Source organism: Halichoerus grypus, chromosome 2, assembly GCF_964656455.1.
Source record: "Halichoerus grypus chromosome 2, mHalGry1.hap1.1, whole genome shotgun sequence".
In the NCBI taxonomy this organism is placed as follows: Eukaryota; Metazoa; Chordata; class Mammalia; order Carnivora; family Phocidae; genus Halichoerus; species Halichoerus grypus.
The window spans coordinates 89,550,430-89,564,186 of NC_135713.1; the positions used below are offsets into that span (position 1 = coordinate 89,550,430).

Sequence of the window (13,757 nt, forward strand, 5' to 3'; positions counted from 1 at the left end):
GAGAGCAAATTTTTTTTCATCCCATTTGGCCTATTTTGTGATTTAGAAATTCCTGTCTCTCCAGTATTTGTATCCTAATGAAAACCAAGGGGGTAAAACCAGCCTTCTGATGTGTCAGTTGAAGAGCAGTAACTGGGAATGTTCTTATAAATGCATTTCCATAATTTAGATGTTGGAACACCAAAGAACACAAATAAAAAGTTAATCAATTCTCCTGATACTTTCTTTTTTATTCCATTATCCAGATTAAATAATAGGATGTTCTAAAACATTAAAATTGACAAATAAGTTGCAAAATAGTATGTGGGCATTCTTCCAGCCTGCATGCTGGAGATTCGAGGACTGATACACACTCTGGGCAAGGCAGTTGCATTCTAGTTGAGGAAAATGATAATCTAATCACATTAGTATGACACCAAATGCAATCCGATGGGCTTTAAATAAGTCATTCCTGGTTTGGATTCCATAATGGTGAGAGATCTTTGGAGATATGGATTGCATTTTACATACTTGTCTCTGAAATATTGTTGAATAAATTGTTTGAATATGATGCCAGTAAGAAGATATTTATTCTGTCCATGCAGATGACTAAACAGAAATTTATGCTTTTGCTGAATGGGTTATTTTGCAAAGACCTGCCTAAACTATCACTAAAAATGCAAATTATGGTCAAGGTTCCTTAACTGAGGGCCATGCTATTCCTCTCACTGGGAGAAACAGCAGATGGTTCCTCAGGCCATTCACTACATACTGAGAGAATATTTGCCAACTTTACAGTTTTTAAAAATTGATTTTGACTTGACAAGATCATTGAGGTTAATGATTCAATGAGATCATTGTCTTTTCCTCTTTTCCTGTGTTTTTTTTTAATTCTTTTTAATAACCAGTTGCCCTTTCTATACCAGTTATGTTGTAGGCCTTTCATTATTTTTAAGTACATTTCCTCTTTTGTATATATTTTACAATGTATATATTTTAAAATACCTTTCACCTTAACTACCTTAACAGCCAACTTAAGCTATTAACTTTTTTCCCCCCCAATGGCATTTTTACAGAATGAAATTCTTCCCTTGAAATTCAGGAATGAAAAAAAAAACACAACACACCCTTCCAGATGTAGAGAAAATAAGCCCTCTCCTGCTTTGAACTTCCTGAAATTTAAATGACCTTCTTTTTGTTTTGTGTCACTTTGAACCCCACCTGCTTTACTCTCTTCTCCAACACTTTGGCCCCAGCAACACGGATTCAAAGGCTTTCCTAAGTTCACTTGCTGAGTCTCTAAACTGGCCCGGGTGGGGTGGGGGATGGGGCACATGTCTGTGTTGGCATCGGATTTGCTCTATCTCATTTTCAGTCAGCATTAGCAGAATGAAGAGGTGACACAGTTGCCTCAGAATTCATTGCTAGAAATTTCCACCTGAAATCCAGCGATATTGAGCCTTTTCATGTCATCACTGCTCTTGATCTTACCGACTCAGGTAAGAATTCAAGTCTGGGGATTTCACTATCTTTGCCTCTTATACAAGCCAAGGGAGGTTTCTAGAAGCTGTGTAGGAAGAGACAAGCAGAGTTCAGAAAGCCTCACTGAGGTGATTATATTAGAACGACTTGTCTTGTTCCCTCTTCTACCTTTCCACCACAAGTAGCAGCTGCGTCTTTGTGGGGTCTGCCATGCCTTTTCCTTTTTAAGACAAGGTCGGAAAATCATGCAAGGAGTGGATCAAAGGGCACAATCCTTAAGTAAGTTTTAAATTAGCAGATAGGAGGAAATGAGATAGGTAATTTGGTCTCAAGTCTTGTTCTCTCCCCCCCGCCCCGTTGGACTACATTTTACATCGGTGACAGTACAACTTCCAACACTTCCCAGAGCACCAAGGCGAAGGAATAAAATGGTAAATACTGACGAAGTATCAACCCACTCACATGAAGCCTTCGGTGGCTTATGCTCTGCTTCTTCTCCATCAGCGCGAGAATATTCTCTCACTAAGATGGGCTGGGAATTGGCGATGGAGGTAGAGGAGGCGGGCAGTCAGCAACGAGAGCCTGTGTCCGTGCCTTAGTCACCTTTATGCCTTATGTTCGCCCACAAATGCTACAGAAACATGTGTGGACATACATTCTTGCAGGAAGGTATAGGCAGATGCATGCCCTTGGCCCAAAGCGGTCTTTTTATGTTAGAGGAGATTATGCTTTTCAGATGAGCGGCAAACGTGCAAGATCTGCCCGTGGCAGGCTGAGGCTGGGGCAGGCTAGAAAGGATCAGAGCAATTTAGTTAATTCTGGCTCGCCCTGGCATCAGCTGTGCTTAGAACCGCAGAGATGTCAGTCTCCTCTATTCCTTCATTGTACACTCACTGAAAACTCACTAGATGCTAGGAGTACCTTTATAAAATATCATAAACTCACAAAAGATGGTTTTTGTCCTCAGTTGGGTATAAACTTTTGTCCTCGGTTGGGTATAAACTTTTTTAGCATGGAATCACTTTTAGGTGCTTCATTAATCATTTGGAAATTATATGATTGTTTCCTTCACTTGTGTGAAATGTGATGACTTGTTCAAGAGGTAAGTTGTGTGTGTATGTGTGTGGTATGTCTAATATCTAGGGGGCTACAGTATAGGGTTGTGCAGGTTGCGTACTATACAATACCAGGGGTTACCGTTCACTCTGCAGTGCATGGTACAAAACCAAAGCCTCTGAGCTCCTAGTGGGTCCCAGACGATATCGTGGTACATAGTTTCTACCGTTTTGGAGCTTGCATTCCATATGCACCCATGCAATGGGTTGGATTCTGCTCTTGAATCCCATACAATATTCCTAGAACTACTTTAAACTAGTTGACCATCTTTTGATAGAGCCCGATATGGAAATGTACTAAAATTTTGGTGTGCTCTGTGATTACACTGATGCTGAACTTACAGCAATATCTGTGTTCATCTGGCATTCCTGAAGAGTAAGTGAAAATCCAAAACTAAAAGTTAGCCTGATATATTTTGAAATTTTTACATTTTACTTTTGTAAAGCATTGACAATCTTCCTTACTAAATAGAGTATACATGACACGATTAAGACCATCCTTCTTTGTAATGGGTTCTAACAGTTACATTTTTAGGGTATTATTTTGAGATATGTAAAGATAAGGTAAATAACTTGTGGTGGTGGTGAAGCTTTGTTTAGATTACCTGCTAGCATCAGGAACAATGCAAATAAGCGTGACGTGCAAGGCCTTCTTGTCCCTGCCCTGGCTGCCCCTCCAACCTGGCCCCAGCTTCTCCACGTCATCACTCTGAGTCTCCTCCTCTGCAGTCCCGCGGAGCTGTGCGCAGCCATCCAACAGCCCAAGGCCTCCCCAGCTCATTTCCTTGGTGCGTACTCTTCTGATAGACAGCAATACCTGTCGCCCTCTTCTCGACCTCCTTGTCTTGCAGATCCAGCTGAGCCATCATCTCCTTTGTAAAACCATTCCTGCCCCCACATCCCCCCGCCCAGGCTGGGTGAGGGGCCTGCCAAGCCTGCTGCATTGCACAACCTCGGAGGGGACCATCCCCATTGCATACTGGGGAACCCCTCCTCTTTCTCCAGTAGTGTCCTGAGTATGCCTCCATGCACTTAGCATTCCGCTCTGTTCTACTCCTTCGCAGCCACCCTGAAGAGTGACCGCTTTGGGATCTGAAGCCTTATCTCTACTTGAATAAATTGGTGCTCCGTGGATAAGTACTTGAATTGTGGCTAAATATGGCACAGGACTTAATTCAGGGGCCCTTAAGCTATATAAGGCTGGGTTTTCGCTCCCAAAATCTGCTCAGATTGTTCACTTAGCCTATCTGGCGGGTTTTTCTTTGTCGTGATTTCTGTCCTTCAGGTCATTTCTCCCATTTCCAGGGACTGTTGCTGCTGGCCGCTTTTTTCAGGTGTCCATTAGCACAAAGGAACACTGCTCCTTCTCCTCTTCCCAGCTGCTGTGTTTTTCTTCTCCCTTCTCCTCCCCTTCTCCCTCCTCCCAACTCCTCCTCTCCCTCTCCTACCTCCTCTTCTTCTCTCTCTCTCACCCCTCTCCCCAATTCCCCATTCCCCTCTTGCTCCTCCCCTGCTTTGTTCTCTCCTTCTTTCCTCTTCTGAGGGCTTCTCAGCAGTAGGGGCTTTTGCCCTTCAAACAATTGCTTACAAAAGCACGCATGCTTTTTTAGAAGCCAATCTCTGAATCAGCCATTGACATTTTATTTCCCATGACGTTCGTATCTTTAGTGGTTCTCTCGGTATCTGTTGTATGGTATGCACTACAGATTATTTTCAGGTGTGAAGTTGTTACCAACGTCTGAATGCAATGTCTGAGAACTGTGTGTGTGAGGTGCGTATGTGCTGTTTGGGGATAGCGGTTTCTTTTTTGAAGAGTTGTGCAATGCTACCATGTCTCTTGCTTTCTAGGTACTATACTCTCAGGATTACATTTCATCACCTAGGTATAAAAACAGCTGCATAGCTGCTAAAGTTCACAAGGTGAAAGAGAATATTCAAAGGTCATTACTACACAAATAATCCTCAACTGTCCTTTGCTCAGCAGTGATGAGAACTTGGGTCTTTTATGTTCATGGAATGATCTTTGCCTTCTGTGAAAATTATGGAAGAGAAAAAAGGTGGTTTTTACGGTTGCTCCTTTCCTCTGAACTTTGACAGAACCCAACCAGGTACAATGTTTCCTCTCACTGCTCTCACTAGCATGGACTTGAGACTCTCCTTGAAAATTTACAAAGCCATGGTCACATTTGAAATGGAAAAGACCTTGGCAGACTTAGTGTTGGTAACTCTAGTGGTGGGAATTTGGAGCCAGGTTGAAAGGAAGGGTCTGTGGGAAGGGTGGGGGTGGTAATTTTATGGTATTCACGGATTGAAAAACCTTTGAGATTTAGGTGTACATACTTTCCCTACTTCTTGGGAGAATACTGCCCATATTTTTACGTTTTGTACTCGTAGATGGTTATTTGGTTCTGAGTCAAAGATGAGCCTAATACTTATGTATCTCAAAAGTATTAAATGGCATTGTTATTTATGAAAGAAAGTTATAAATTATGTAGATATCTTTGGATCTAGAGTAGTCAGTTCTAAGTGACTAAGTAAATCAGTGCTTCCGTGCCTATAAAGAAGGTTGGTTAAATGGTATTGGTTGTTTTCAGAATGAACAAATGCCTCAGCTAAAGATGTAAATGAGGATTATTTAGTTTTAAAAGCTTCTAAAACACTTTCAAAGATCACTGTCTCTTAAAAACCTACCAGTGTGAATTCTTGGGCTGTATCTCACTTCATAAAACCAATTTGGAAACTTAATTTAGTGAGCTTAGCTGTTGATATTTGCCAAGTTAATTGGAGAGTATTGTATTCTCCCTCTTTGTGCTGTGTAGACACAGCCTTTTGGACTGGGACAGGCTTTGTTACTCATAAGCCAATGAACTGAATTCTGATGAGGATCATGCTTTGACGTAGGATGTGAACCAATAGTAAACTTGCTTCAGGGTCTTGGAAGAGACCTTAAAAGTGGCAGCCAAAAGAGGTGGAGATTGCATCAAGCCCAGAGGAGACAGAAGTTTCTGCTGCTACCGAACATTAATGGATTTTTTTGTTTTTATCATGACTTAGTACAATCAGATACCTCAGTAAATCATCGATCATAAAACTCTTCCTTGTATTTTGTAAAAAAATCAGAATTGATATATATTTAAAATCTTTCTACACCTTCTCAGAGTCTGATCACCGTATAAAATATATGTGAGTTGCCTGATTCTTATTTTTTGTCAACTAGTTTAGAATTACATGGGGGGTTGAGTGGTGAGTTGAGAGTTGGATTTTGTGTTATGTAGAAAGCTTGTTCCTGTTGCCATCACTCTGTGATGCCACAAAGCTATCTTGTAGATGGTTTGCAGTTGTATTTTTAGATCCAGTATTCATATAATGTTTACCTGAGAGCTGTTGGAATTTGGAACTTTTTAAGAAATGCTAAAATTGTGAGTGAAACAGTCTTAAAGATTTTATTTATTTATTTGACAGAGAGAGAGATAATGAGAGCAGGAACACAAGCAGGGGGAGTGGGAGAGGGAGAAGCAGGCTTCCCGCGGAGCAGGGAGCCCGATGTGGGGCTCGATCCCAGGACCCTGGGATCATGACCTGAGCCGAAGGCAGATGCTTAACGACTGAGCCACCCGGGCGCCCATGTGAGTGAAACAGTCTTAAAAATACTGTTTTGCTGGCTCAATTAGAAATACTTTCAAAAACAGTTTAATTAAAGTGATGTTATGATCAATTTTCTACTCATATAAACCCTACTTCTAAATATTTTACTTAAAAACTTTTGTTTCAAATTATAAGGGCCTGTAGACGTTTGCATTCGTTTAGTTGAAGGCATGTGAGCTCGATTCTAAATTCATTTTTACATGACCCACATTTAAAAGCAGTCCTCTCACTTGTCAATTTTATTGATATTTGCACATTAAAATATAAAGAAGAGAGCTATTTTCCATGGTTTTAAAATGATGCCAATGAGTAATAAAAAAATGGAAGTTGTTTTATTTTATTTGCTATAGTCTGTTTTTGGATTTGTTATTTGTAAGGGAAACAATGAGTTAACAATCTAAGCTCTTAATATTCTTTTATATATATATATATATTCATTCTATTAGAGTGTTTCAGAAAAACCTGTTTACTATACATTTTTGGTTAAAGGGGGCCTTTCAATCTCTTTTAAATGCCTGTGCTTAAGTTCTATTTGAATTGCAATTCACTAGGAAATATGTCTACCTTTGCGGAGTTCTTAATGTAGTGCCAAATTCCTTGTTCAGTGTTCAGAAATCATTTATTATTACTGATAATGACAATAAGTCATTTGATTTTTTACATTAAGAAAAAAAATTTTGAAGTTTAATTTTATATTACTCAATATAATGCCTTGTTGTTGACACTACTGAGATTTTTGATCATGGAATCAAAGAATGAATTATAAAATAAGGTCTTTCTTACACAAGTATGCCTAGCAAGAATAGTCTTTAGAGTACGCTTATTCACTTTTAGAGAAAACTTTTTTTTTTCCCCAGAATGACGCTAACATATGTATATGCTTTATTGTTGGTTTTGGAGGAAATTACTCTTGGCCAGAAGAAATGAAGAAAATTTTAGTGAAACTTTCATTTTAGTCAAAATTAATTCTACTACATAGAAGTAATTATTAGTCCCATAATCCAGTCATTGTTATAATGCCAACACGCTGTGTCGGCATTGAGCACATTAAAATATAAAGAAACTCTGAGATAGCCTGAGAAGGGGTAGCAATGTTAATTTCTATCCTGACAGATTTAGTTATCTTTTAAGAATTTTTCATGATGTGGCTTGATTTTTTTTACCATTTTCTTTATGTGTAATGATAGAAAATGAATATTTTCTTCTGTATTCCATGAAGGCTACACTTATAAGAGCATAGCAATATAAGATTCGTATCGATTACAGTCTAATTTTTAATGTTCTATGGTAAAATTATGGTTTTCAGGGCACCAAATGTAGGCTACATTCTCCAAAGATAAATAGAAGGGAAGAGGTTGATTTTCTTTTAATATTACTGTCATCATCAAAATGCATTTATTGTTAATACATTAACAATGTATTTATTGACTTCCTCTACTGACAACTATCTGGTTAAGAAAAAACTATTAATTATAGAAGACATGTTCCTGCCCAACCCTGAAAACTTAGAAATCTCATGTAACTGAAAAGCTTTTGAGTAGATGGTGAGAAGCCCACGGATGATATCTAGACAGAGCTGGCCACAACATGCCAAAACTGCTGGAGCCATTTCTACTACCCTCGAGAACTTGGAAACCATAGGTCTTCTTGTCCACCTGTTGTACCAGTTCTTTCTCCAACATATTGTGAATTATCCACTAGAGTTAGAATTAGAATATTGGAATATATTGAGAGCAAGTCTGTGATACCCTCTGAGCCACCAGAGAGGAGAGTCTTGCTGACTGCCCATGTAAATGCACAGGGAAACAGACGTTTTTAAGTATGTAATGTCAGAATGAGTTGGTGTGTCTGAGTACACTTGCCATCCCACCTGTATGATGTGGCTACACGCAAAAGTCACTAAGAGCACACAATGACAAGAAAGTCCTCTTTTACTAGAGTTACAACTTATATTCTCTCCTTCCTGTCATAGGAGTGAATTTTGAAATTGTCTGTCCGGTGGTATTAACCCATTTTAAGAGATTCCTGGCTGAAAGGGCCACACCACAAAATTGGAGAGGCCTAGTGTACCCTGCTTACTGTTTTCATAGTAGAAAAATGAGTCAAATAAGAGGTAAAATAAGTATATAATACTATCTTTATTATACCTATAAATGCATCCCCAACCTCAGTGTGAGATGGGATAGAGAACACAATTCCAAGTGAAGGTATTGCATGCAAATAAATTTTGAATGAAATGTTTGCAACTTTTAAGCATCACTTTAAGGTTAGGGTTTTACATAGTTTACAACCTAGAAGTGTCAGAATCCTACTGTATGTGCTTTATTCATTTATTCAACCAGCAATGCCAGACTGTTACTTGGAAACAAGAAAAGGCCCTACACTTGTTAATATGTGTCCGCACTGCTTCCCCCCCACACCCTAGGTATTCAACAAAAACTTGCAGAATCGAATACTATATGGAACACCAAATACAAGTTGTACTTTTATTCATGTATGCCTTTTTTCAATTTGTTTTGGAAAACCTATAAACAAAACCACTGCGGAATCCTTTCATAAAACTGGTTTGGGGGAAGTCTAACTCTCATCTCAAGAATTATTTAAAGCAGGTTCAGATGGGTTAATGAACAAATGCACTTTGATTAAAGGAAGGGATGCTGAGTTTGTCCCTAACTCCATCAATATTCTCTGAGAGAGAGAGATGGCAAAGAATAACCAGCCAAAAGCAGCAAGTGAATTGAATTGCTATTTCAACAAGCATTACTGATATTATCCCTTTAGAATCCGTCAATTTATTTGCTGAGGACAGTCCTAAAATGCGATATGAGTAGAATGGAGGGCCTGGACTCTCCAGTAAGAAAAACATCACATAATAACAATAGTAACTAATTAACTACCGTGTATAAGACATTGACATTTGTCATTGACTATTCCAATTGATGGCTAAAAACACATGACCCAAAAGCAGCCGGATGACTTCTGTCAGGATGACACAACTAGAAAATAGCAGAGCCAGGACTGAAACAAAATTTTCCCTTTCTTCCTTTACACTTAACACCATATCTCTCCACCTGGCCTAGGAGAGCTCCAATGGACATGCTACTGGCTTTCCATCGAGCTAGAAATTGTTCTCCTGTTCACTCTGTGCCCTGGTTCGGATGATAAATCATACAATTGTGTCAGATATCAAATAATGTGATAAATATTATAAAACATAGGAAGAGGAGAAAAGTGGAGAGAAAAATGGAGAGGTTGGGTGAGATTCATACGCAATGAATGGAGAAATAGAAGGAGAGAAGAAAAACAAGAAAAGATAAAACAATGATGGAAAATTTAGAGGAAAAATGGAGATAAAGTAGGTGATTTCAAAATACAGGAGAAGAACAGAAAAAGAAATAACCCATAAATTTTAAGATGCAGATTATTCTGAGAGTCATGAGGATCCTAGAAAGCAAAGACTGAGCACGACCAGATTAGAAAGGGCCCATGGCTGGCCATCTAATTCAGGACATCATAAATGCTCTTTAGCTTCTTCAGTAGCTTGTGCTTTCATAGAACAATGCAAGATAATAGGGAAAAACTATGTTCACTTGAAGTTTATATAGACTCACTCCCTGAGGGGAGTTGTATCATCCAACAGAGATTTTTTTTTTTTTAGTTATGGCTTCTCTCTTGAGCGTTGGGTATATTCCAAGCAGTTCTGCATTACCCCATTGTGTGCGATAAATCCTGGGGCTTAGGTAAAGAACCAATTGTCCCTCTGCACACTGAACAATTCAAATGCATCATTAGTCTGAATTCTTTAGCTATCCTTTGGGTCAGAGGTCTGACCTCGGGATTGCGCATACCTGGAGAGTCGAAGCAGAAACCAAAGCCGACCAACAACAGCAGAACACCTGAGGAGCCAGCATAAGGTTATCATTTTTTTAAATCGTTAAACATGAAAAAAATATACAGTTTGAGAAGCCTACAATTTTTAATTCCATGAAATAGAGGCCATTCTAACAGCAATAAGGTAAAAAAAAAAAAAAGTTACTTCACAAAAACCCCCAATTTTAAATGAATTAATGTAACCTAATGAAGAAGTGTACTTTAGCAGTCCCTTCTCTTTCTTTCTTTTCTTTCTTTTGTATTTTTTTTTTCATTTCACTGCACCGCTGACCAATTTTTAAGAAACACTGATCATGAACCCTCTTCTGCCTATAGCTGGATCAGATTTAAAAGATACCAAGGAGGAAAAGATTCAGTCTATTTCAATGTAGTTCTGTTAAATGAGATTCTTATTCAATCTTTAGCAACCTTTGCATTGATTCTTATAATTTTTAAACTAAATTTCAAGTGCTAAATTGAAACCTGGTTTAGTTCATTATGTCCTCAGTGGAGGAAAAAAGTAACTCTCAACATCCTCCATATAATAATACAGGTAACTCTTGAAATAGTGTTAAACTCTCCTCAGTCTTGGCTGCTTTAGTCCTTATAGCTGTTTCTCCCAGGTCCAGTTTTCCATTCATTCTTTCTCTTGGCACAGGGAGGTCCTGGGTCTTGGGCCCACAGTGAGGAAAGCATTGAGACTTTGCACTCAAACATGCCTTGTGCAAAGAGGGCTGTGATAAGTGCTACTCCTATAACCCAGTGAGAGAGGGATGAGGGACAGCATTCTGACCTGTGTGAACTGTAAGAGATCTGGGAGAACCAGCTAGGACAGCTGAAACCGTTCCTCAGGGCACACAGGACCCCATGGATGGTGCTGGAGAGTGCAAGTTCTGGGGTCAGACTGCCCAGATCCCCAGGACCTCGCTCTGCATGCTTGGGACTCCACCACACTGACTCTATTGCAGGAATTACAAAATGTGTATAATAACATACTTCTTTGGGGCGCCTGGGTGGCTCAGTCAGTTGGGCGTCTGCCTTCAGCTCAAGTCATGATGCCGGGGTCCCGGGATTGAGTCCCACGTCTGGTTCCCTGCTCAGTGGGGAGTCTGCTTCTCCTTCTGCCCCTCACCCTGCTTGTGCTCTCCCTCCCTCCCTCCCTCCCCCTCTCTCAAATAAATAAATAAATAAATAAATAAATAAATAAATAAAATCTTAAAAAAAAATAACATCCTTCTCCAATTGGGTTGTTTTGAGAAATAGTAATTAAATGGGTGAGGTCCCCAGGGCAGTGGCTAGCATGTAGCAGTTGCTCAGGAAATATGTGGCCTAGCTCTCGTGGCACAGCAAACAGCACGCATGCCTTCCAACTGGCTTAGCTCCCCACTACCTAATACAGTAATTTTATTATTATTTTTTAAAATTGAAGTATAGTTGACAGGCAATGTTACGTTAGTTTCAGGGGTACAATATTGTGATTTGACAAGTCTATACGTTACCTTGTGTTCACAAGTATAGCTACCATCCTAACACTAATTTTTTTAAAGGTTTTTATTTATTTATTTGACACAGAGAGAGAGACAGCTAGAGCGGGAACACAAGCAGGGGGAGTGGGAGAGGGAGAAGCAGGCTTCCCGCTGAGCAGGTGCCCGATGCGGGGCTCGATCCCAGGACCCTGGGATCATGACCTGAGCCGAAGGGAGATGTGCAACGACTGAGGCACCCAGGTGCCCCACTAACACTAATTTTAACACAGTAGTTTAAGGACTAGCAATTGGCCACTTTGGTATTAGACTGTTGGTATTTATCTTTATTTCTATCAAACTATTAGACTTTTATGTTGGCCACAGTATCTTGCTTCTGAATAGTGGTTTAGTTATCACCCAAGCAGAACTGTAATATTACAGTCCTATCATAGGTCTTTGACCAAGAACACAGATACTTCCACGTGAACTCCTCTTGAAACTGGTTGTGGCATCGGGCGGCAAGGTTTGGGAGGCTGTAAAAAGAGACCATTGATGTGTGAGTTGCAGCTAAACTGAGCACTAGTTCAAGGCTGGTAATAACAGGTTGTATGAAAGTCCCCCAAATTTCCCAAGTTCTACTCATATCAAAAATGAAAAATTTTTACCTAACATAGCTGGATACCCGGAGAAAACATTGTTACAAAATGCAAACAAACAGGAGTCCATTCATTCACTCGCAAGACCACCCGCTATGCCTGAGGCATCCCTCACTGAGGCCCAGCGCTCAGCTCAGACAACGTGCACAGCCCTTGTCCTCAAGGACCTCCATCCAGTGTGCAGTACCTCATGTTGTACTGCCGTTTGCTTAAACACTGAAGATCGTGTCCCTAGTGTTCATTTGTCTAGTTTCACCTCTTTTGGTAAGACAGTTGTTATGCTGCTGGGATAGCAAAGATAACTCCCACTCTCTCCTACCAGGAGTGTCTGAATGCCTGGTGGGCGCTCAGAAGCGCTCACTGACATGCGCCTCTCTTCCAATCACAAATCACTGAAGATGTGCAACATCCTTTTTAAATTGAAGATGATGATGGGGTGTGTGTGTGTGTGTGTGTGTGTACGCATGTGAGCCACCAAGGCAGTGTTCATGACACCCGATGGTATTATAAATGAATAGAAATGAAGCAGGGCACAGTCATGTTAAAGAAAATACCATCTAACTTCTCCCATGTAAGTCTTCGGGCAAAAAGTGTATATTCACATAGAACACAAGTTAAGGATTTAAGACCATAGTAGGTTCAAGTTAAAGAGCCTAAATAAACAAGGCAATTAAACAAAGAACACATTAAGCTTCACTTTCAGAAAAGTAAGTGCAACTTTTTAAAGTAGGTGTTGCTTTTGCTTGAAAGCAAATACAAACTTTACTGCTTACTAGATATGGGACCTTCAGCAAGGTAACTGTCTGAATCAGGAAATACGGAAGTTTTGGTCTCATGAGCTCAAGCATCGCATGAACCATGGTCGGTACCATGCCTCGCATAGCACTTGGCAAATAGACTTTCAGTTAAAAGGAATTGCTGTTAGAATTATTATTTATCACCCCCACACCACCTGGGATGTTTGCAATTAAAAACCGAGTCCTTGGACAGTTAATATGTTAATTCAATGGGATGAACCCTTGGTGATATAACTTTTAATACTATGGTATGGAATTAAAGGAGATATATAAATTTGTGTGTAATATATTTTGAGGAAAAGTGAATAAAAATCAGGATGACTGTAGTGATAGGATGCACAAGTCTAAAAGTGTGTGTGTGTGTGTGTGTGTAAATTATGCTGTAAATGACCACACAAATGGGAAAATTAATATAGCAACTTCTCCGCCGCTGTTCCTCTGATCCCTCACTTTTCGAATTTCTCCTTTCTTTAACTGCTGAAATTGTATGCTTTCCTCACACTCTCTTCCACATTTTCCTTTCCTTTGATTCCTGTGGCAAGCAGAGAGCCCCCGATACCTCTTGTGCTGGTTTGCTCATTGTTTTATGTTTGTGTATATAATTGCAATGATATCCCAAATTCCAGGGGATCACCTTTATTATGTTTATTCACCCAAAGTGCAATTCTGGGCTGAAAACTGATAATATTTGTAAGTAATATTTCCATGGACAAACATCTGTAGCTTCAAAAAAAATCATCATTTCCC

At 39.7% G+C, this 13,757-nt stretch overlaps 1 protein-coding gene across 1 annotated transcript in view; it reads left to right on the forward strand.

Annotated features, from left to right (window-relative positions):
• Nucleotides 1-5,559: 5,559 nt before the first annotated feature.
• HAPLN1 (hyaluronan and proteoglycan link protein 1) overlaps nucleotides 5,560-13,757 on the forward strand; it is a 41,687-nt gene continuing 33,489 nt past the window's right edge. The window contains exon 1 of the mRNA XM_078067087.1: nucleotides 5,560-5,759. The gene's annotated coding sequence lies outside the window, so the exon portion shown is untranslated. The remainder of the gene's footprint in view (nucleotides 5,760-13,757) is intronic.